We start from the raw sequence: 20,634 nt of genomic DNA, 5'->3' as shown, positions 1-20,634 counted from the left end.
GCTGGGAGGGCAAAAACACTTAATTTTAAGAAGGCCAATTTCCCCTGGATTAGGGCTGCAATTCCGGACATAGACTCGGAAAAACTAATGTCAAATAATGGTATAAATGATAAATGGGAGATCTTAAAATCCACTTTGTATAATTATAGTGCAAAATGTATAGGTAACAAGTATAAATGACTAAAATTAAAAACCCACATGGCTTACACCTTCTATAAAAAGGGCAATATATGACAAAAAAAATAAAAAACTGAGGCTACAGCTCTAGCCTTTGTAAATTACAAAGAGTTTAAAATCTGCAAAAAAGTAATAAAATAAGCAAAAATACAAAATGAAAGGCAGATGGCCAAGGATAATAAAACATATCCCCAAAAATACTTCAAGTATATAAATGCAAAAAAGACAAGGTCTGAACATGTAGGACCCCTAAATATTGGTAATAGGCTTATGGTCACAGGGGATCAAGAGAAGGCAGAGTTACTAAATGGGTTCTTTAGCTCTGTATATACAACAGAAGAAAGAGCAGCTGATGTAGCCGGTGCCAGTGCTGTTAGTACATCAATTAATATACTGAATTGGCTGAATGTAGATATGGTCCAAGCTAAATTAAATAAAATAAATGTACACAAGGCCCCAGGAACAGATGGGTTACACCAGGGGTCTCAAGCCCGCGGGCCGCATGCGGCCTCTGGGGTTGTCATCTGCGGCCCGCGGGACACAGAGCCACTAGTATTGGCTTTGCTCCGAGACTCTGGAATTCCCTGACATCGCTGTCCACATATGAACAGCGATGTCTGGGGCTTCCCCAGAGCCGGTGTCCCGGGCAGAGCGCTAGTACAGGCTCTGCTCCGGGACTCTGTGGAATTCCCTGACATCGCTGCCCATATATGGACAGTGTGTCAGGGTCTTGCCCAGAGCGGAGCAGAGCGCTGGTGTCGGCTCTGCTCCTGGACTCTGTGGAATTCCCTGACATCGCTGTCCACATATGAACAGCGATGTCTGGGGCTTCCCCAGAGCCGGAGTCCCGGGCAGAGCGCTAGTACAGGCTCTGCTCCCGGACTTTGTGGAATTCCCTGACATCGCTGCCCATATATGGACAGTGTGTCAGGGTCTTGCCCAGAGCGGAGCAGAGCGCTGGTGTCGGCTCTGCTCCTGGACTCTGTGGAATTCCCTGACATCGCTGTCCACATATGAACAGCGATGTCTGGGGCTTCCCCAGAGCCGGAGTCCCGAGCAGAGCGCTGGTGTCGGCTCTGCTCTGGGACTCTGTGGAATTCCCTGACATCGCTGCCCATATATGGACAGTGTGTCAGGGTCTTGCCCAGAGCGGAGCAGAGCGCTGGTTTCGGCTCTGCTCCTCGACTCTGTGGAATTCCCTGACATCGCTGTCCACATATGAACAGCGATGTCTGGGGCTTCCCCAGAGCCGGAGTCCCGAGCAGAGCGCTGGTGTCGGCTCTGCTCCGGGACTCTGTGGAATTCCCTGACATCGCTGCCCATATATGGACAGTGTGTCAGGGTCTTGCCCAGAGGGGAGCAGAGCGCTGGTGTCGGCTCTGCTCCTGGACTCTGTGGAATTCCCTGACATCGCTGTCCACATATGAACAGCGATGTCTGGGGCTTCCCCAGAGCCAGAGTCCCGAGCAGAGCGCTGGTGTCGGCTCTGCTCTGGGACTCTGTGGAATTCCCTGACATCGCTGCCCATATATGGACAGTGTGTCAGGGTCTTCCCCAGAGCGGAGTCCAGGGCAGACCGCTATTATCGGCTCTGCTCCGGGACTCTGGGGAAGCCTCTGACATCGCTGTCCATACATCGACAATGATGTCTGGGGCTTCCCCAGAGCCGGTGTCCCGGGCAGAGCGCTAGTACAGGCTCTGCTCCGGGACTCTGTGGAATTCCCTGACATCGCTGCCCATATATGGACAGTGTGTCAGGGTCTTGCCCAGAGCAGAGCAGAGCGCTGGTGTCGGCTCTGCTCCTGGACTCTGTGGAATTCCCTGACATCGCTGTCCACATATGAACAGCGATGTCTGGGGCTTCCCCAGAGCCGGAGTCCCGAGCAGAGCGCTGGTGTCGGCTCTGCTCCTGGACTCTGTGGAATTCCCTGACATCGCTGCCCATATATGGACAGTGTGTCAGGGTCTTGCCCAGAGCGGAGCAGAGCGCTGGTTTCGGCTCTGCTCCTCGACTCTGTGGAATTCCCTGACATCGCTGTCCACATATGAACAGCGATGTCTGGGGCTTCCCCAGAGCCGGAGTCCCGAGCAGAGCGCTGGTGTCGGCTCTGCTCCGGGACTCTGTGGAATTCCCTGACATCGCTGCCCATATATGGACAGTGTGTCAGGGTCTTGCCCAGAGGGGAGCAGAGCGCTGGTGTCGGCTCTGCTCCTGGACTCTGTGGAATTCCCTGACATCGCTGTCCACATATGAACAGCGATGTCTGGGGCTTCCCCAGAGCCAGAGTCCCGAGCAGAGCGCTGGTGTCGGCTCTGCTCTGGGACTCTGTGGAATTCCCTGACATCGCTGCCCATATATGGACAGTGTGTCAGGGTCTTCCCCAGAGCGGAGTCCAGGGCAGACCGCTATTATCGGCTCTGCTCCGGGACTCTGGGGAAGCCTCTGACATCGCTGTCCATACATCGACAATGATGTCTGGGGCTTCCCCAGAGCCGGTGTCCCGGGCAGAGCGCTAGTACAGGCTCTGCTCCGGGACTCTGTGGAATTCCCTGACATCGCTGCCCATATATGGACAGTGTGTCAGGGTCTTGCCCAGAGCAGAGCAGAGCGCTGGTGTCGGCTCTGCTCCTGGACTCTGTGGAATTCCCTGACATCGCTGTCCACATATGAACAGCGATGTCTGGGGCTTCCCCAGAGCCGGAGTCCCGAGCAGAGCGCTGGTGTCGGCTCTGCTCTGGGACTCTGTGGAATTCCCTGACATCGCTGCCCATATATGGACAGTGTGTCAGGGTCTTGCCCAGAGCGGAGCAGAGCGCTGGTGTCGGCTCTGCTCCTGGACTCTGTGGAATTCCCTGACATCGCTGTCCACATATGAACAGCGATGTCTGGGGCTTCCCCAGAGCCGGAGTCCCGAGCAGAGCGCTGGTGTCGGCTCTGCTCCGGGACTCTGTGGAATTCCCTGACATCGCTGCCCATATATGGACAGTGTGTCAGGGTCTTGCCCAGAGGGGAGCAGAGCGCTGGTGTCGGCTCTGCTCCTGGACTCTGTGGAATTCCCTGACATCGCTGTCCACATATGAACAGCGATGTCTGGGGCTTCCCCAGAGCCAGAGTCCCGAGCAGAGCGCTGGTGTCGGCTCTGCTCTGGGACTCTGTGGAATTCCCTGACATCGCTGCCCATATATGGACAGTGTGTCAGGGTCTTCCCCAGAGCGGAGTCCAGGGCAGACCGCTATTATCAGCTCTGCTCCGGGACTCTGGGGAAGCCTCTGACATCGCTGTCCATACATCGACAATGATGTCAGTGGTTTCCCCAGAGCAGGAGTCCCAGTGATGTCAGGAGCACAGCTGGAGTCCCAGTAAGAGCCTACTAGCGCTCTGCCTGGGACTCCAGCTCTGGGCAAGCCCCTGACATCACTGGGGCAGCCTCTACAGAGGGCACTGGGGCAGCCTCTACAGAGGGCACTGGGGCAGCCTCTACAGAGTGTACTGGGGCAGCCTCTACAGAGGGCACTTTGGCAGCCTCTACAGAGGGCACTGTGGCAGCCTCTACAGAGGGCACTGTGGCAGCCTCTACAGAGGGCACTGTGGCAGCCTCTACAGAGGGCACTGTGGCAGCCTCTACAGAGGGCACTGTGGCGTTATCTACAAGTGGGTGTGTGACAGTATCTGAAGAGGACACTGGCATTATCTAGGGGTGTGTTGCATTATCTACAGAGGGCACTGTGGCTTTATCTACAGAGGGCACTGCGGCCTTATCTACAGAGGGCACTGCGGCCTTATCTACAGAGGGCACTGCGGCCTTATCTACAGAGGGCACTGTGGCCTTATCTACAGAGGGCACTGTGGCCTTATCTACAGAGGGCACTGTGGCCTTATCTAGGGGTGTGTTGCATTATCCACAGAGGGCACTGCGGCAGCATCCACAGAGGGCACTGCGGCAGCTTTCACAGAGGGCACTGCGGCAGCATCCACAGAGGGCACTGCGGCAGCATCCACAGAGGGCACTGCGGCACTATCTAAAAAGGGACTGCCCAATCTTGACATGTGTGCTAACTGAGCCGCCGGACTGCATTTAGCGACACTTAAACTGGAAAGCTGAATTGTTGAAATAAGCACGTGGAGAAATATCTCAAATTTTAAACCTAGCGCTATTATTATAGTAATGTAGTATTATTATTATAGTAATAGTGTTATAGTAGTTCAAATAACTAATTGATTAACAATAATTTTGTATTGTATCAAATTTGAAAGTAATGCGGCCCGTCAACTTCCCATTTTTTCTATATGCGGCCCACTTACCCGGCCGAGTTTGAGACCCCTGGGTTACACCCTAAAGTTCTTAAAGAGCTTAGTTCAGTTAATTCTGTCCCCCCCTTCATAATATTCAGAGATGCTCTAGTGACTGGTATAGTGCCTAGGGACTGGCACAGGGCAAATGTGGTGCCTATTTTCAAAAAGGGCTCTAGGTCTTCCCCGGGTAATTATAGACCAGTTAGTTGAAAATCAATCGTGGGGAAAATGTTTGAGGGGCTATTGAGGGACTATATACAGAATTATGTGACAAAAAATAGTATTATACGTGACAGCCAGCACGGTTTTACTAAGGACAGAAGCTGTCAAACCAACCTGATTTGTTTTCATGAAGAGGTGAGCAGAAGCCTAGACAGAGGGGCCGCTGTGGATATAGTGTTTTTTGACTTTGCAAAGGCATTTGACACTGTCCCTCATAGACGTCTAATGGGTAAATTAAGGACTATAGGTTTAGAATGTATAGTTTGTAATTGGATTGAGAATTGGCTCAAGGACCATATCCAGAGAGTTGTGGTCAATGATTCCTACTCTGAATGGTCCCCGGTTATAAGTGGTGTACCACAGGGTTCAGTGCTGGGACCACTATTATTGAACTTATTTATTAATGATATAGAGTATGGGATTAATAGCACTATTTCTATTTTTGCAGATGACACCAAGCATTGTAGTATTGTTCAGTCTATGGAAGATGTTCGTAAATTGCAAGCTGATTTGGACACACTAAGTGTTTGGGCATCCACTTGGCAAATGAGGTTTAATGCATATAAATGTAAAGTTATGCATCTGGGTACCAACAACCTGCATGCATCATATGTCCTAGGGGGAGCAATACTGAGAGAGTCACTTGTTGAGAAGGATCTGGGTGTACTTGTAGATCATAAACTAAATAACAGCATGCAATGTAAATCAGCTGCTTCAAGGGCCAGCAAGATATTGTCGTGTATTAAAAGAGGCATGGACTCACGGGACAGGGATGTAATATTACCACTTTACGAAGCATTAGTGCGGCCTCATCTAGATTATGTAGTTCAGTTCTGGGCTCCAGTTCATAGAAAGGATGCCCTGGAGTTGGAATAAATACAAAGAAGAGCAAAGAAGCTAATAAGGGGCATCGAGAATCTAAGATATGAGGAAGTATTAAAATAATTAAACCTATTTAGCCTTAAAAATAGACTACTAAGGGGGGACATGATTAACTTATATAAATATATGAATGGCACATACAAAAATATGGTAATCCTGTTCCATGTAAAACCCCCTAAAAAAACAAGGGGGCACTCCCTCCGTCTGGAGAAAAAAAGGTTCAACCTGCAGAGGCGACAAGCCTTCTTTACTGTGAGAACTGTGAATCTATGGAATAGCCTACCGCAGGAGCTGGTCACAGCAGGGACAGTAGATGGCTTTAAAAAAAGCTTAGGATATTTTTTTGTTCTAGGAAATTATCTATGTCAATGTGTAGAAATGTTTACCTTCCCTTTTCCCATCCCTTGGTTGAACTTGATGGACATATGTATTTTTTTCAACCGTACTAACTATGTAACTTATTAGATATACATTTCTTATTGTGATGTATTTATAGAACAATTCACCTTTCTTATATTGTGTACAGAGATCTCTCCTGACGTATCTTGTTAACGTTATTCTTGAATCTTTTCTATTTTGGTAATCAGGGCTGACATAAGGGGGACAAACTGGGCTGGGACCCATAGCAGCAACCGGACAGCAGAGCATAAAAAAATTCTACTCCCGTGTCACCTGCAGTACTTGGGCAGGAAGTTCAGCATTAGTAGAGAGAGAACTGCGTGACTGTTATTTGGCTGCACAATTCTTTCCCTTCTGTCATGCTTTCTTCAGATGATCTCAGTGATTAGTTGCGTGCAAAAAAAGAGGTAGCTAAATGCAATTAGCCTGAGATAGGCATTCCTCATCTTGGTTCCTATTAGAGCAACATATCGCTGCACCCTGGAGAGGTGAGTAATCCATTGGATATCAGATATTTAACTTCTAGACTACCAGAAACTTTACAATTAAACCTTTTACCACCCTAGACCAACTTTGATGTCTCGATTAACCCCTACCCTGTCTTGGATCACCTGGAATTGAGCAGTGAATCCTTTCACTGCCCTAGACCACCAGGGATGGGACCATTAATTCCATTGAACACTCTTGACCACCACCACATTAACTCCTTTACTACCCTAGACCATTATAGATTTTACCATTATCCCCCTTTACTTTTACTAAGGGATTTAACCATTTACCCCTTTACTTTCCAAGACAAACAGTAATGGCAACAAACTTTACCACCAAGACCACCAGGTTGCTTAACATTAATTCCTTCAATTCCCTAGACCATTAGGGATGTTTGTATTAACCTCTTCTCCACCCTAGACCACCAGACATTTCATTATTAACCCCTCCACTGCCCTAGACCTCCATAGATGGTACCATTAACCCCTTTGATCCCATACACCTCTAGATATTTGTATTAACACCTACACATCTTTAGACTAAGGTTAACAGGTAATTTCCATTAACCCTTTACCATTTAACCCCCGAGAGAAACTACATCATCGCAGGACATATGAGAACACACCCTTTCTAACAGCAATCAGTTGTTATCAGCAAGGGAATTACAGCATGAGCCTTGTTTAAAAAGATAGCATACCATGCACTGGAGGAGAGACAGGTGCTTGAACGAACCACAAATATATCCCCCAGTAAACCAAGCTGTCATATTTTTTATCAGAAATCATCAATATTTGACTGTTGCTCTACTACTTTATTTCAAAATTTTCAATAGTATCTAAGTATCTTAAGACGTTTAGTCAAAGTGGAAAAGTTCTCCCGTAGATTTGTAATCAAATCCACAGCACATCCACATTTTACATGCAGATGTTGCCACCAATTCTGCAGCAGATTTGCAATGGATTTTACCCATTGCATTTTAAAGATGAAATCTTCTGCAGAAAATCACTAGAAATTTTAAAAATCTAGAGTATGCCCTAAAATCCTTGCAGACTTTTTTCTACCATGTGTGAATGAGGTTTTGTAAAGCCACATCTACTTGAATTGTATTGTATTTTGTTGCAGATTTTCGACACAGATTCAGCATCAAAAGCCACAACAAATCTGTCACGTCTTGATATTTTAATAAAATCCAATAGTTAAAATAGACAAGGACCTTAAATATTAATTATTCTTTTAATAATAGGGGTTCCAACTTTTACCACAAGTTTTTATATCGCAAGACATGTTTTTACCATATTAGATCATCTCAGTGAGATGTTATATTGGGGGTATAATAATAATTATAATAATTAAGGATCGTTTAATAAATAATATTTATGAATTTTCTTACCGCTGACTCACCTCATCACACCATTTACCCCATTCAGTAAAGAAGGGCTGACTTCTTGTTTGTACACCTCATCTTTTATATCTTTGGTAGGCAGGGGTGCCTCCTCCATGAGGTGAGGAATAGCAGATGAGGCCAATATAGTATAATCAATAGAAAGTATATTTTGATAGGATTACAGTAAAAACAATCTATAGAATATAGAAATAAGAAGGAGGAAAATGTGAAACATATATTATGATTTACACTTTTTAACCTTGACACATTTTCATAACAGGTGCAATTGAAAGCAATAGAGAATATGTAATGGGTCAAATAAATCCTTTGTCAATATGCAGATGGAAAGCAAAGCTTTTCCATATAAAGATATCACCTTTTATAAGTCACTAACATGTTGATGTGACCCAGCTGCCTATTGATTCTAGCTAAGAGCTCTGAATACACATTTTATCAATAGCCATACCAGCTCAACCAGAATGTTTTATTACATAAAAGCTACATGACCAAATGCATTTTACACAACCGGTAATTGTTTCTTTTCATCCTTTATTCAGAATAAAGCAAAGGCCCTGATAGATAGCAAACATTATACGTGAGGTCTGGGTCAATTAATAGCGTCTACAAATTTTTTAATATGTATTCTTCAACATTTTCCAGCTTGTATATAATCTACATGAGTAAATTTGCTTTAGTTATCTTGTACTGCTCCTGAGTTACAACCTGTATGATAGTATACAAGGCTACAGTCACAATTTTGATGGTTGCTATTGAGACCAGTTGTTACTGTATTGACAGAAATACAATGGGCTCCGCTGCTCTGAGTTCCGATTTTCTACATTAGATGACTGAACAGTGCCTGGTGTAAAAACTACACTTCCCAGAGTACAGATCTCCAGTGCAAGATCTGTTTTACAATGAACAGGCAAGAAATCCTCTGAGATGCAACCTCAGTAGACATCAGAGTTTTAAAAGAATTGTTGGGCTATGATATATGCTGTAAAATATTTTCTAAGTTACTCATTTTTATGAAGATGATATTTACTGTAGTAAATGTATTTAAAGCATACCTAGCCTTTCAGGTGATTTTTCAGAATAAGCTGTCATATGTTTGTACATGAGGAATAACACTATTTCTGACCATTATATGACTTATTAACGACATTATTTAGTGGTTTGTCCCTCTGCAGGCACTATCACTAATTCTCAGTTTACCCTGAACTAATGGGTGGAGCCTAACTTCTATCTAGTCTTCTATACACTGCATACATAGAAAAGAGAACATCCTGGTCCCCAACCTCTTTGTAGCACACCATCAGAAAGAACCACAACATGGTGGACATTATACATTATTAAGTGTCAAGTTAAAGATTGCTATATCTGTAACACTTACTAGGAAGCTGCTGCAGCATCTGTGTGTGTCTCTCTCTGCCTCTTTCTCACTCTGCTCCTGCTACTTCCTCCCCCTATCCTCTCCATAGACCTCCATGTTCAACTGTAACCTGATCCCTCAATGAGCTGATGGTCCTTTTTCTCTTGAAAAGATGGATTGTGCCGTAAATTCAGAAAGAGTGAATAGTTGGGGGGGGGGGGGCTTATAAGTGGAAAAAGAGAATTTTTTTCTAATAAGATATGCTACAACGTTTCTTATATTCGCTTATATTATTTTCTTATGAAAGGTTTGTTGTAAAGTTAGTGACCATTTAAAGTCTTCAATGGTGGACATATACTTTATTACAGTGAATAGTTGTTTTTAACTGCAATAGATTATAATGCATCATCAGTTGCATGGACATGTCTTGTCTATAAGTCGCTATTCCATCTAATAGGCCTAATTACAATAAACATTATCATTCAATTCACTAAGAGAAACAAGATAATGTAGGGATATTTAACCCTCATATATATGCCAATATCTATTGGTTGCTAAATGTTATCATCCTAATAACAAATCTTCTTCCCAAAAACCTGGGAATTTGTTAAGCAAAAGTTTATCTTTATTTTAGACTTAATTTGTCCTTCTTTAGGCTTGTAGTGAAACAGCAGCACTAGGCATGGCATAGGCAGCCTTGTGAGAGATAAGACATTAGCAGCCTTACTAATAGTCTGTTTAACCTCTTCACACCATATACTGTACATGTATTTAACTCCCATACGATGCTGTGATTGTGCAGACATAGGGGTTCCCCGCAGCTGTCATTGAACACCACCACCCCAGCAGCAACGGCTGGGATTCGAGGAAACTCTGATCCCGGCCGTTTAACCCTTGTGTTGACGTAATGTATAGTGATGGTTTTAGGCAACAGGCTAATTGTGCATTTTACAATCACGGGCAGTAATTCATTGGTATACATTGATATTCAAATGCATTTTGATAAAAAAAATATATAATTTGAAAGTAAAAATCCCCAAATAGGACAAAAATATTAATTAAATAAAGTTTAGTAATAATAAAATACACTTATTTTGTTCCCTCCCTCCTAATTATTATAACACATACAAAAATGTTTCATATAATTGAACATTTTCCGAGAATGACAGTAAAAAGCATTCAGGTAAAAAAATTAAATATCAATTAAACACTATTTTTGTGTAATTAAACCCCCTGCCCCCATTGTCGCCCACCAGCCTAACGGTCATCTCTTTACCTCCCCACCAGTGTCCCACCTCATCTGCAGATGGCACACAGAGGGGGCATCCCTGCTGGTCCACTGCCTTTGGGAGTGTAGCTGACTGGATCTATGGGGCAAGTATTGCAAGTTTGCCACCACCATCAAACCCCCAGATGCAAGGAGTGGGCATGTTATATGCCTGTTGCACTTTTGGCGCATCTCGTATGCACGGCACATTTTCTTTATAGAGCATCTTGTTGGGTTTAGCACTGATGCACCTTAATTTCTCTTTTCATCTCAATCTCCTGGACAACATTTTTCGCTAATCCCAGCCACCATTTTCTGCCCCTCTAGTCCTGCGATTCAGGGGCGTGGTTACCAGACATCTGGTCCTTCTCAGCGATTGGTGCACAGTCACCATGTGACTGCAGGAACCAAATAGCCACACGGAAAGGGGCGTGTTCTTTTCTCCTGCCCCCTTTCAGTTAACACGGACGTGCCAGGAATAGGGCACAGCGGACCACCAGCTGAGTGCTACTGCTGTTGGTGCTAGGAATGCACACTCACGTGGAACGCTCACTGGAATCGGGTAGAATCTGCCCTCAGGCATTTTATTTATCATCAGACCCTCTTTCCAGACTGTAAGCCAGATAATTTGCAGTCAGGGAGCCATCTACCTAGCAGAACCTAGGTAACCTAGAATAGCCATTACAGCCTTTTCAGGGAGGAAACTGTATTGCCTAAAGGGCCTTTTACACCGGCCAATATTCGGCCGGTGAAGCGAGCGCCGATTAACGAGATATCGTTGATCGGGGCTTGTTTGCTCCTGTCGCACGGTGCTATGGGTGGGGATGAGTGGTCGTCATGTCGGCACCGCGTCTCCCTGTTTACACAAGGAGATGTGCTGCCGACAATGATAATATTTAACTTTTTTAAAACCATACGACCAGCAGATAATCGAGCATCTGCTGATCGTTCCCCTGTTTACACGGGGAAATTATCGGTAAAGAGCGTTCTATAAACGCTCCTCTGCTCGATAATCGGCCAGTCTAAAACCCTCTTTATTGAAGTATCTGAGTGGACTCCCCAGATTTTCCGCAGTTTTTACAGTGGGACGTGGTGACCCCTCTACTGCCATGTCAGACACCAGAGGAGAATCCTTCCATCAGGGAACTATTGTAGCTCACTATGCTTGCTCCACATGTGGCCAGAAGTATTCAGGTGCCCAACCTACTCCTCTGTGCCATGTATGCCGGTCTCCAAACAAAGTATCCTATCCATCCACGTCTCCTTTACAATGCCCCAAAAACGGGTTAGATCTGCTTGTTCTCACCTGCCCCCCCCCTCTCCCTAGAGGAGTAGCTTGCTGCCTCCTCCCCCCTTAAGCCCTGTTCACACAGAGTTTTTTTACATGGTTTTTGCCACGGAAACTGCTGAAAAAAAACGGCCGAAATTGCCTCAATGGTAGGTGGAGGCTTTTTATCCCACAAGCGTTTTTTGACGTGTTTTGTGGGAAAAAACGCTCACAGTTTTTTCCTTTGCCTGCTGAAGAGAGAGGTAAAAAATGCAGCAAAAAAACGTGCCCAAAAAACGCCTGTGGTGATAAAAAGCCTCCACTTATAGAAAACCTGAGCTGATTTTTCCAGGCTGAATTTTCTGCCTGCAAAAAACTCAGTGTGAACAGGGCCTTAGGTAGGTTTTGTATGAGGGAGATATTTCAGATTCCAACTCAGAACTGGATGAACAGCAGTGATCCTAACTGTCATCTACAGTGGATAGTCTTTTCAATGCAGATCCTCCTTTGAAGCTACTTGCTTGACTTTAAGACCGATTTTTGCTACTGCCTTGGTCAGCAAAGCCTTCACTGAATGGATTTGCCAATTTTATCACAGTATTCTCTCTGGGACACCCCCAGAAGAATTAGTGGACCTCTCTCAACAGCTGACTAGTGCATCTAAATCTATGTGCAAAAAAGAAAAGAACAGTCATGACCAAATAATTGAAAAAATACAAAAAATCCTTTATTAAAGTCAAATAGACAAATGCAAGCAGACAACATAGAACATATTAAAATAGCGTAACCCTTGCAAAATCAAAGATAGAATCAGAACACTAGTACAGCAGGACAACCAAATAGTAATCCGGAAAAATGGTCCCCAAAAAATGTTAAAGTGTCTAAGTAGTTTTCGAGCAGGCACTAAGTATAAAACTTTTGCACAGATAGGTATATATCAATGAATAAATGACGAAGCATTTGCGAAACGCATGTTGGATTCATCAGCGGACCCCCGGTCTCTGATCTCCCAGTTATTCCCGTACTCTGCAGGTGTATGTATATTGCTGTTCATATGTTATTATCTTGAATGTATTCACATTTATTCATTGATATATACCTATCTGTGCAAAAGTTTTATACTTAGTGCCTGCTCGAAAACGACTTAGACACTTTAACATTTTTGGGGGACCATTTTCCGGATTACTATTTGGTTGTCCTGCTGCGCTAGTGTATTCCATCTTTGATTTTGCGAGGGTTACGCTATTTTAATATGTTCTATGTTGTCTGCTTGCATTTGTCTATTTGACTTTAATAAAGGATTTTTTGTATTTTTTTAATTATTTGGTCGTGACAGTTCTTTTCTTTTTTTGTCTAAGTTATTAGTCACTAGGACCACTGATACATTTGGGTTTATTGCTTGGTTGGCTAAATATATGTGCAAAGCCTCACTGGATGTAGGGGGTTTTGCGGCCTGTGCTTTGGCTTCCATTGTTGCTTTCAGCAGAACTGCCTGGCTTAAATGTCAGTCTGCCGACACTATGTGAAAGTGATCCTTGATGGTTCTTTTTGCAGTTTCCCGACTTTTCGGGATCTGCCTGGATGAGATCATTTTGGAAGCTAAAGGTGGCCTTAGACCAAAGTCTGTTGTGCCACGACCTCTAGCGAACCGGTACCTTGTTTTCGGCCCTTTTGCAGATTTCCCAGTCGGGGAGCATCCAGGCAATCATCCCACCAGGACTCCAAGAACAAGCACTCCTTCAAGTCCCATGCGTTTGTTCATCCATGTCCTCAGGCCGAAAGCCCAGTGCGGGCAAAAATAAGCTCGTCCAGAAAGTGCGCCTTCACTCGAGTCACGGGTTGGGGGCAGGCTTCTGCACTTCAAGAATGTCTGGCTCTCTAGCATCTCAGATATCTGAGTGTGGGAAGTGGTCTCCTCTGGGTACAAAATCAAGTTTGTAAGCCTACCACCTGATTGATCCATTTAGTCCATTCCTCCTCCATTGCCTGTCAGGGCAGCCAATTTTTTTTTCAGCCAATAGACTCACTTCTGAGTCAAAGAGTAACCATCCCTGTCCCTCATGATCTGGAATATCATGGTATTTACTCTAATCTCTATATCATTCCCAAACAGTACAGGTCTGAATGCCCCATGTTGGACCTCAAACGTTTGAATGCCTCAAGATGTCAAATGAAAGAATAGATTCTATGTACTGTGTATATGCCTGACGAAGGGACCTGATCGGTCCTGAAAGGCGTAGTGTGTCTAATAAAGAAAATTACTGAAGAACACTCTTAGTCTTCACTCCAACTATTCACCTGCCTGGCGCCATGTCCCAAAGCTACACCTTTTTCCTCCTTTCATTTGAGTCCTTCTCCCCGGGCATTGTGGATTCGGCCATGGGATAGTAGTGGGTGGCAGCCGGCGTTCATCTGAAAGAACGTTCTTTTGATGCAAAGCAGTGGTGTTGTGCCTACATTTGCACAACCAAACCAGGTGAGTCCAACAGCTCACTGAGCATCTGCTTCTATCATATATTTTTCTCCACCAAACAGAGGAGCGACGTGTTGTCCTCTTCTCCCCTTTTTTTCCTGCATTTAAATACATCAAGGTGTGTAATTTCTAATGGAGTACCTCCGTTAGGTCATCGCTTTCATGGATTAGAGTTGTTGTTTTTCTCCTCTGTGGGCATAAATATGTGTACCTCCACTTTCCCATTTGCCAGTTCCATCAGCGTTTCCTGCGCTTTGCAGTTCCCCCTCATCGTTATCCATTTGTTGCACTCCCATTCAGCAAGGTCACAGTCATAAGGGTTTTCCCCAAAATCCTCTCAGTGGTAATGGTGCTTCTTCGGTTCCAATTGTCCCCTACCCTGTCATTATCCTGATAAAGTCTCTTTACATGGAGGACAACCTAGCCAGTCTCTAGATCACTTTGGAGACCCTGATCCGATTCAGTTACATAGTCAACCACTCCAAATCTTGCCTAACTCCTTGTCGGAGGATTACCTTCTTGGGTATGATGTCTGACACACGGTCGGCACGGGTGTTTCTTCCTTCAGAGAAGTTGTCCACCCTCCAACAGGGAGTCAGGACTCTGCAGAGGGGGGAGGCTTTCCAACGCTCTCTGTTTCTGCATGAGAGTCCTGGGCAACATGGTGGCTTCGAACGAGCTCATTCTGTTTGCCCAGTTTACACTTGTCCAATTCAAAGGGCAATCCTCTCCCGGTGGAATCTACAGATTCATTGGACTGACATATCCAACTTCTACATCCCTTGACATATCCCCTGACTGGTCCTTCAGCTGGTGACTCTCATTTCCAGCCATCTCTCAGAGCCGCTCCTTTCCCTCACTCAACTGGCAGGTCCTGTCCATGAACACAAGTCTTGAAGTTGGGTAGGAAAGTTCCGAACTTCGTGTCTTGCCTCAACCTACTGGATTCTAGAGTGATCTTCCTGAGTCTCTGACATTGAATGACCCTTCCGTGCGGCTGTCCGGTCCGAGTCCAGATGGACTATGTCATGGGGGCGGTCAGTGTGGAGTGATCCTGCGTGTGATCCATTATGCAATCCATGGGTTTGTGCAATATCCTTAATTTATGAAGCATGGTCATTGTTTGGGGCGCAACTTGTAGCTCTAGCCGTGTACTCTCATATGTATGCACAATTGCGTGCTCTTCTGTCTGGTGCATAATATATCTATTTGCTTCTGTTTTTGTTTAAATATTGATTTATATAACTACCTTTTTTATATAGATCTCTGCACTTTTACCACATCACAGGATGTTTATATTGTGGTAGCATATATATTGGATTATTCACGCAGCTCCTCCATACTCTCCTTTTTAATTGTGTGCTATACTGTCTTTATATTTATTTTGATGGCCAATGTGTTATGTATACTTCAATAAAGTTTATTTTATATTGTCATGGTACATCATTTGTGCTATGTGTGTTTCATTTTCTGGATATACTAGTAGTCTTCACAGTCTGGTATAGGTAGTGATATTTGCTTTATGATTCGTGTGGACGTATTATTGTTTGGCGTAAGCCAATGGTATATACTTGTATAGGTGTATGTCATGGAAGTAGCCTTTCTAGATCACCAAGGAGGGATATGGAGTTCAGCCGCCATGGCAAAAGCCTTAAGGTTTCTGGTGGGCAGAGCTCCATGTTCCTGCTCTCTCAGCAGTGCATGTACCAGATATTGACAATAAGGTCTCGGTTGGGGAAAAATGATGGAGTGGTCTATTCATCACGGGTATTTAACCAAATTTGCTACAGGTGAAGCAGGCTACTTGATGGCATCCAGGCTCAAGTGTAAGGGTCCCCAATTAATATCTCAGGCTTGAGATCCCCCAGCATGTGCAGTCGACACTCTGGTCTCTCCATGGGTCCAATTCAACCTGATTTATCTCTACTCCATTCCGCCCTCTTCTCTCTCAGGGACTTCTTTTCCACCAGAATATACAGTCGCTACATTTAATGGCGTGAGAGTTGAAGCCGCAGTTCAGTGAGCACATGGCTTGTCGGAGCGAGTGATCCACACCATGTTGACAGCTAGAAACTTTTACCGCTGTACTTAGAAGACATACTTACGCTGGTGCGAGGATTGGAATCTTCCTGCCTCATCGTTTTTTCTGTCCAGCATTCTGGTGGTCCTTCAGTAAGGGTTGGATCGCAGTCTTCGCCTCAATTCAGCACCTGCATTCTCTTTACACCTCAACCGACCACTAACATCCAAATCAGATGTTCAGACCTTCTTTCAGGGGGTTTCTCATGCGGTTCACCTCTATCAGTCCTTCTTTGCAGTCATCTTTATTTGAACCTTTGCAGTAGATCTCTTCACGTCTCCACGCCTGAAAGGTGGGGACCTATATCTGGAGGGTTTTTGAACTAACAGCCCTAGCTTGCCATTCCCTATATTTAGCACTACATCAGGATAAGGTGTACAGTGCCTTCTATTTTGCCAACAATGGTCTTCTCCTTTTACCTTTATGTTTATATTATTTTGCGGTCCTTTTTCCCGTCCCTAAAGCATCCCAATGAATGCTTTCTTCACAATCTATATGCTGTCCACGCTTTGCGGGTCTACTGTATCTCTCTCCCTTATTTCCTCTTTTTGCACATCTAACTCCTTGTTTGTGGTCCCAGAAGGTCTGATAAAGGGTTTGGCGACCTCTAAGGCTGCTTCCACCGCTGAATTCATTTGACCATTTGTGAGGTCCACCAGATCAAGGGGAGGGAATCCCCATTCTGGATTAAGGCCCATTCCACTAGGGCAGTTAGTGCCTCCTGGACTGTGCGCAATCAGGCTGCTGCTCTTTGGGTGTACAATGTGGCTACCAGGTCATCTCTGCACACATTTACCAACTTCTACAGGGTGCATACTTTGCTTCAATCGATGCATCCCTTGGTCGCAAGGTCTTGCAGCAATCTGTGTAGTTGATCATGTCCTTTTGTTTTTCTGTTCCCACCTCTGGGACTGCTTTAGGACATCCTACAGGCTGTGTCCCCAAATGAGACAAACAAGAAAAGGGGATTTCTAAAGTACTCACCGTAAAATTATTTTCCCACCCAGTTTATTCGGGGACATCTCCCACCCATTTGCTTCTTTAGTTGATATTGTTGTACGTTGGTTTCCTTCTCTCTGATTCTGATATTGGGTTTTTTACCCTGTGTTCGTCTTCTCCTACTGCTTATGTACAGCTTGAATTAGCTCAGTGTCTATAGGAGGGGTATATACTGTAGGGCGAACACTTATTTTATTGATCGCGTCATGTCTCCTAATGGCAAAAGCATATACCCACAACCTGTGTCCCCCAATGGACTGGACGAGAATTTTTTTTTGCGATGAATACTCAAAAAATCCTCATTTAGACACTGCGGAAAAATATTAGTGCAGATTTTAGGGCATGGTGCAGATTGTAAAATCTCCAAAAAGCCCTATATGTTGTGGATTTCTTACGGATTTTCCCCACAAATTTTGCTGCTGATTATATCTTCAGAAGATATAAATGTTTCAACCATGTGAACATTGCCTTTGAAATTTGAGCAGTGCTGAAAGGGTGAAGACATGCAAGAATTAAAGGTACAGGGGTGTGGATTTCAAAGTGGTTGTCAAGATAGAAAACATTTGCTTATATAAATAACTTTAGGGCCCTCTTGGATAAATCTCTCCACAAATGACCACATTGTTTATTAAAATTCCTGTCTATAAACAGGCTCTTTGGGAGACGTAAAAAAATATTTATAAAATTTTATTTTGCTTGTATATATGGGTTTTTGCAACCCAAATACATGCTCTGGCAATATTTTCTAAAGGAGGAGCATAAAAATCTGCCTTAGGCCTAGTTCATGCAGAGTTTTTCGCAGGCAGAAAAATCTGCCCCAAAATTCCTTCAGGAATTTTGAGGCAGATTTTAAACTGCCTGCTCTCTCTTCGTCACGTTTTTCGGCAGCGGCCATTGATCTCCGCAGGCAAAAAACACTACGAAAACCGATCTCTATGCCTCCCATTAACATCAGAGATGGAAATGCTTGAAGAAAGCTCATGACCCTTCTTTTTCCCCACAAGCGTTTTCTTCTGTTCGTGGGAAAAAAAACCGCCTCCGCTTCCCATTGAAATCGATGGGAGGCGTTTTTGGCAATTTTTTGGTGCGGTTTATGACGCGGTTCCGTGTCAAAAACAGCACCAAAGCTTAGCTTATTAGCTTATTAACCTTCTCAAATTTACCCTTTGACCTACTTACTCTATAGGGAGATTTCAACGTAGAAAAGGCGCAAATGCCACAAAGGTCGAAATTTGCGCCAAAAATGTGACTTTTTGGGCATTATTGCCAGTGGTGGAAATTAGTACAGGAAAGCGGGGCTTTCTGCGACCTGACAAATTTTGTATATTTTACGCCAAAAATTGGTGTAAATTATAGCGGATGTCTATACTAGCACATAATGGCATTGTAATGCCGGGGTAGGGAGACGGACAGGTGAGCCCTAATCTACCCACCACTCAGTCCCTGCCTACTTGCACAGTCTGTCCTAGGCGACGTCGTACAACTGGGCGACGGTCCCTACGCTCACTATGTGAACGACAAACAAAACAGACAAGGGAACACAGAAGCAAGGGAAGAGGGGCAGTTGCCCATGGGAACACCGTGAGCAACAGGGTAGTGAACGAGCCGAGTCAAACCTGGAGAGTACGCGGTAACAAAAGCAGAACAGGAGAATAGTCAGTCAAGCAGGGTCAATATGAAGCAGAGGTCAATGGTATTAGCAGGAACAGGAGAGCCAGGAAACACAAGAATCACAGGCAAAGGACAGACAACAAATGAAGGTATAAATAGACCAAGGGCGGGAGCTAGAACCGTCTGGCCAGGCTGTGATAGATTCTCCCACTCCTCAGCCTACCAGCCTGAGTGTTAGCAGATCGAGTCACTCTATCAGACCAAGCGACAGATGCAGACTGATTAACCACGGGCGTCGACACAGAAGCTGTGTCTGGCAGATCCTTTACAGGCATAGAGATGCACCTAAGAGGTGTGCGCCTGTTAATAAATTTGGTCCATCTTACTCAAACTCTTTTTGCTTTTTAACTAGCGTATTAAACACCAGTCGAAGTAAATCTCCTCCATAGTGTTAAGAGAGAGAGAGAAACTTCTTACATCTGAGAATCAAAGATTCTGCTAGCACACTCACCAGGTTGACTCAACAAGTACTGGGAGCTAACAGTGAAAGTATGCCTTTCCCCCTTTTTTTGGATCTTTTGTTGATCCAATCAATTACTAACTGTTACTTAGGTAAAATAACATTGAAAGTAAAACTTAAATGAAACTATATTCTCACAATGTTAATAGTCTGCGCAAAAGGCAATCCATAAAATAACTAACAAGCTCTGTTAAATTATTTAGGTCATTGTAATTGCAGAGCAATTTTAATGAGCTCCCAAATCAAAATGTGACCCTAACCTCATAAAAAAATGTTTTATGTTCTTAACATCCCATGGGAAAGTGGATGTCCTGTTTCAAGGGAACATTAATATGCATGTCTGAGGGATTTGTCTACTCGCCAGTAATATTGTAATTAATTAATATCTCGTCCAGTATGACATCCAGTTGTATTCTCTTATTATAGTTATATAACTGCATATGTGGCAAAGCCATTACTTGCTTTGTGCATCTTGTAGTTGTGGTATGCCCTGTGATATAATAATGTTATAACTTCTATTAAGATATGGTAGTCATTTTTGCAAAATTGATTGTAAAACTCTTACTTTGTTAACGATGAAAAGCTTTACTTATATATAACCAACTACTGCATATGTTTTAAATACAAAATATCTTGACAGTCTTATCGAAATGAGTGTTTCTTGGGAAAGAAACTCAAAGGGGGTCGTCTAGTTTAGATAAACAATTTTCATAAATCCTTTTAGGTAATTCTGAGTTATTAGGGGGGTACCTAATCTATTACCTCAAAGGGAAAGAGAGCAACTTCAAAGAGTGTCTTTCACTCTGAAGGACCCAGCACATCCATGCACTATACAGACAGCCCATTGATTTCAATAGAAACTGCCTTATTTCCCCTTGGGTGGCACTTCAGCAAAATTGAGCTCTTGCTGCCATCTATTCCCACACATTGCTGCTGATTTCTGGGGGCCATTCAGATTGCAAATGGAGTACCGTTTACAGTTTTGGGCATTAGTATATCGGAAAGGCAAGGCAGGACTGAAGATGGTTTACACACAGGAAAACAAAATTATTAAGGAAATAGGTAGATTGGAGTAAGAAGACCGTTTAGTGGTGACCTTACAGAAGCTAGAATGACCACTGCCTGAGCCACAGATCTGCATCATGGGAAAATCAGCTTAATAGTGAGAGCTGCCGCCAGGCCATTACTCATAGTTGCA

At 44.1% G+C, this 20,634-nt stretch overlaps 1 protein-coding gene across 1 annotated transcript in view; it reads left to right on the top strand.

The window, feature by feature from the left end:
• Positions 1-20,634, top strand: part of IMPG1 (interphotoreceptor matrix proteoglycan 1) — a 286,271-nt gene that overhangs the window by 66,637 nt on the left and 199,000 nt on the right. The gene's annotated exons all lie outside the window — the stretch shown is intronic.

The sequence above is a fragment of the Rhinoderma darwinii genome, chromosome 4 (assembly GCF_050947455.1).
Source record: "Rhinoderma darwinii isolate aRhiDar2 chromosome 4, aRhiDar2.hap1, whole genome shotgun sequence".
Taxonomy (NCBI): domain Eukaryota; kingdom Metazoa; phylum Chordata; class Amphibia; order Anura; family Rhinodermatidae; genus Rhinoderma; species Rhinoderma darwinii.
Note: the sequence above shows the minus strand (reverse complement) of the source record. Positions and strands in the feature narration are given on the sequence as shown.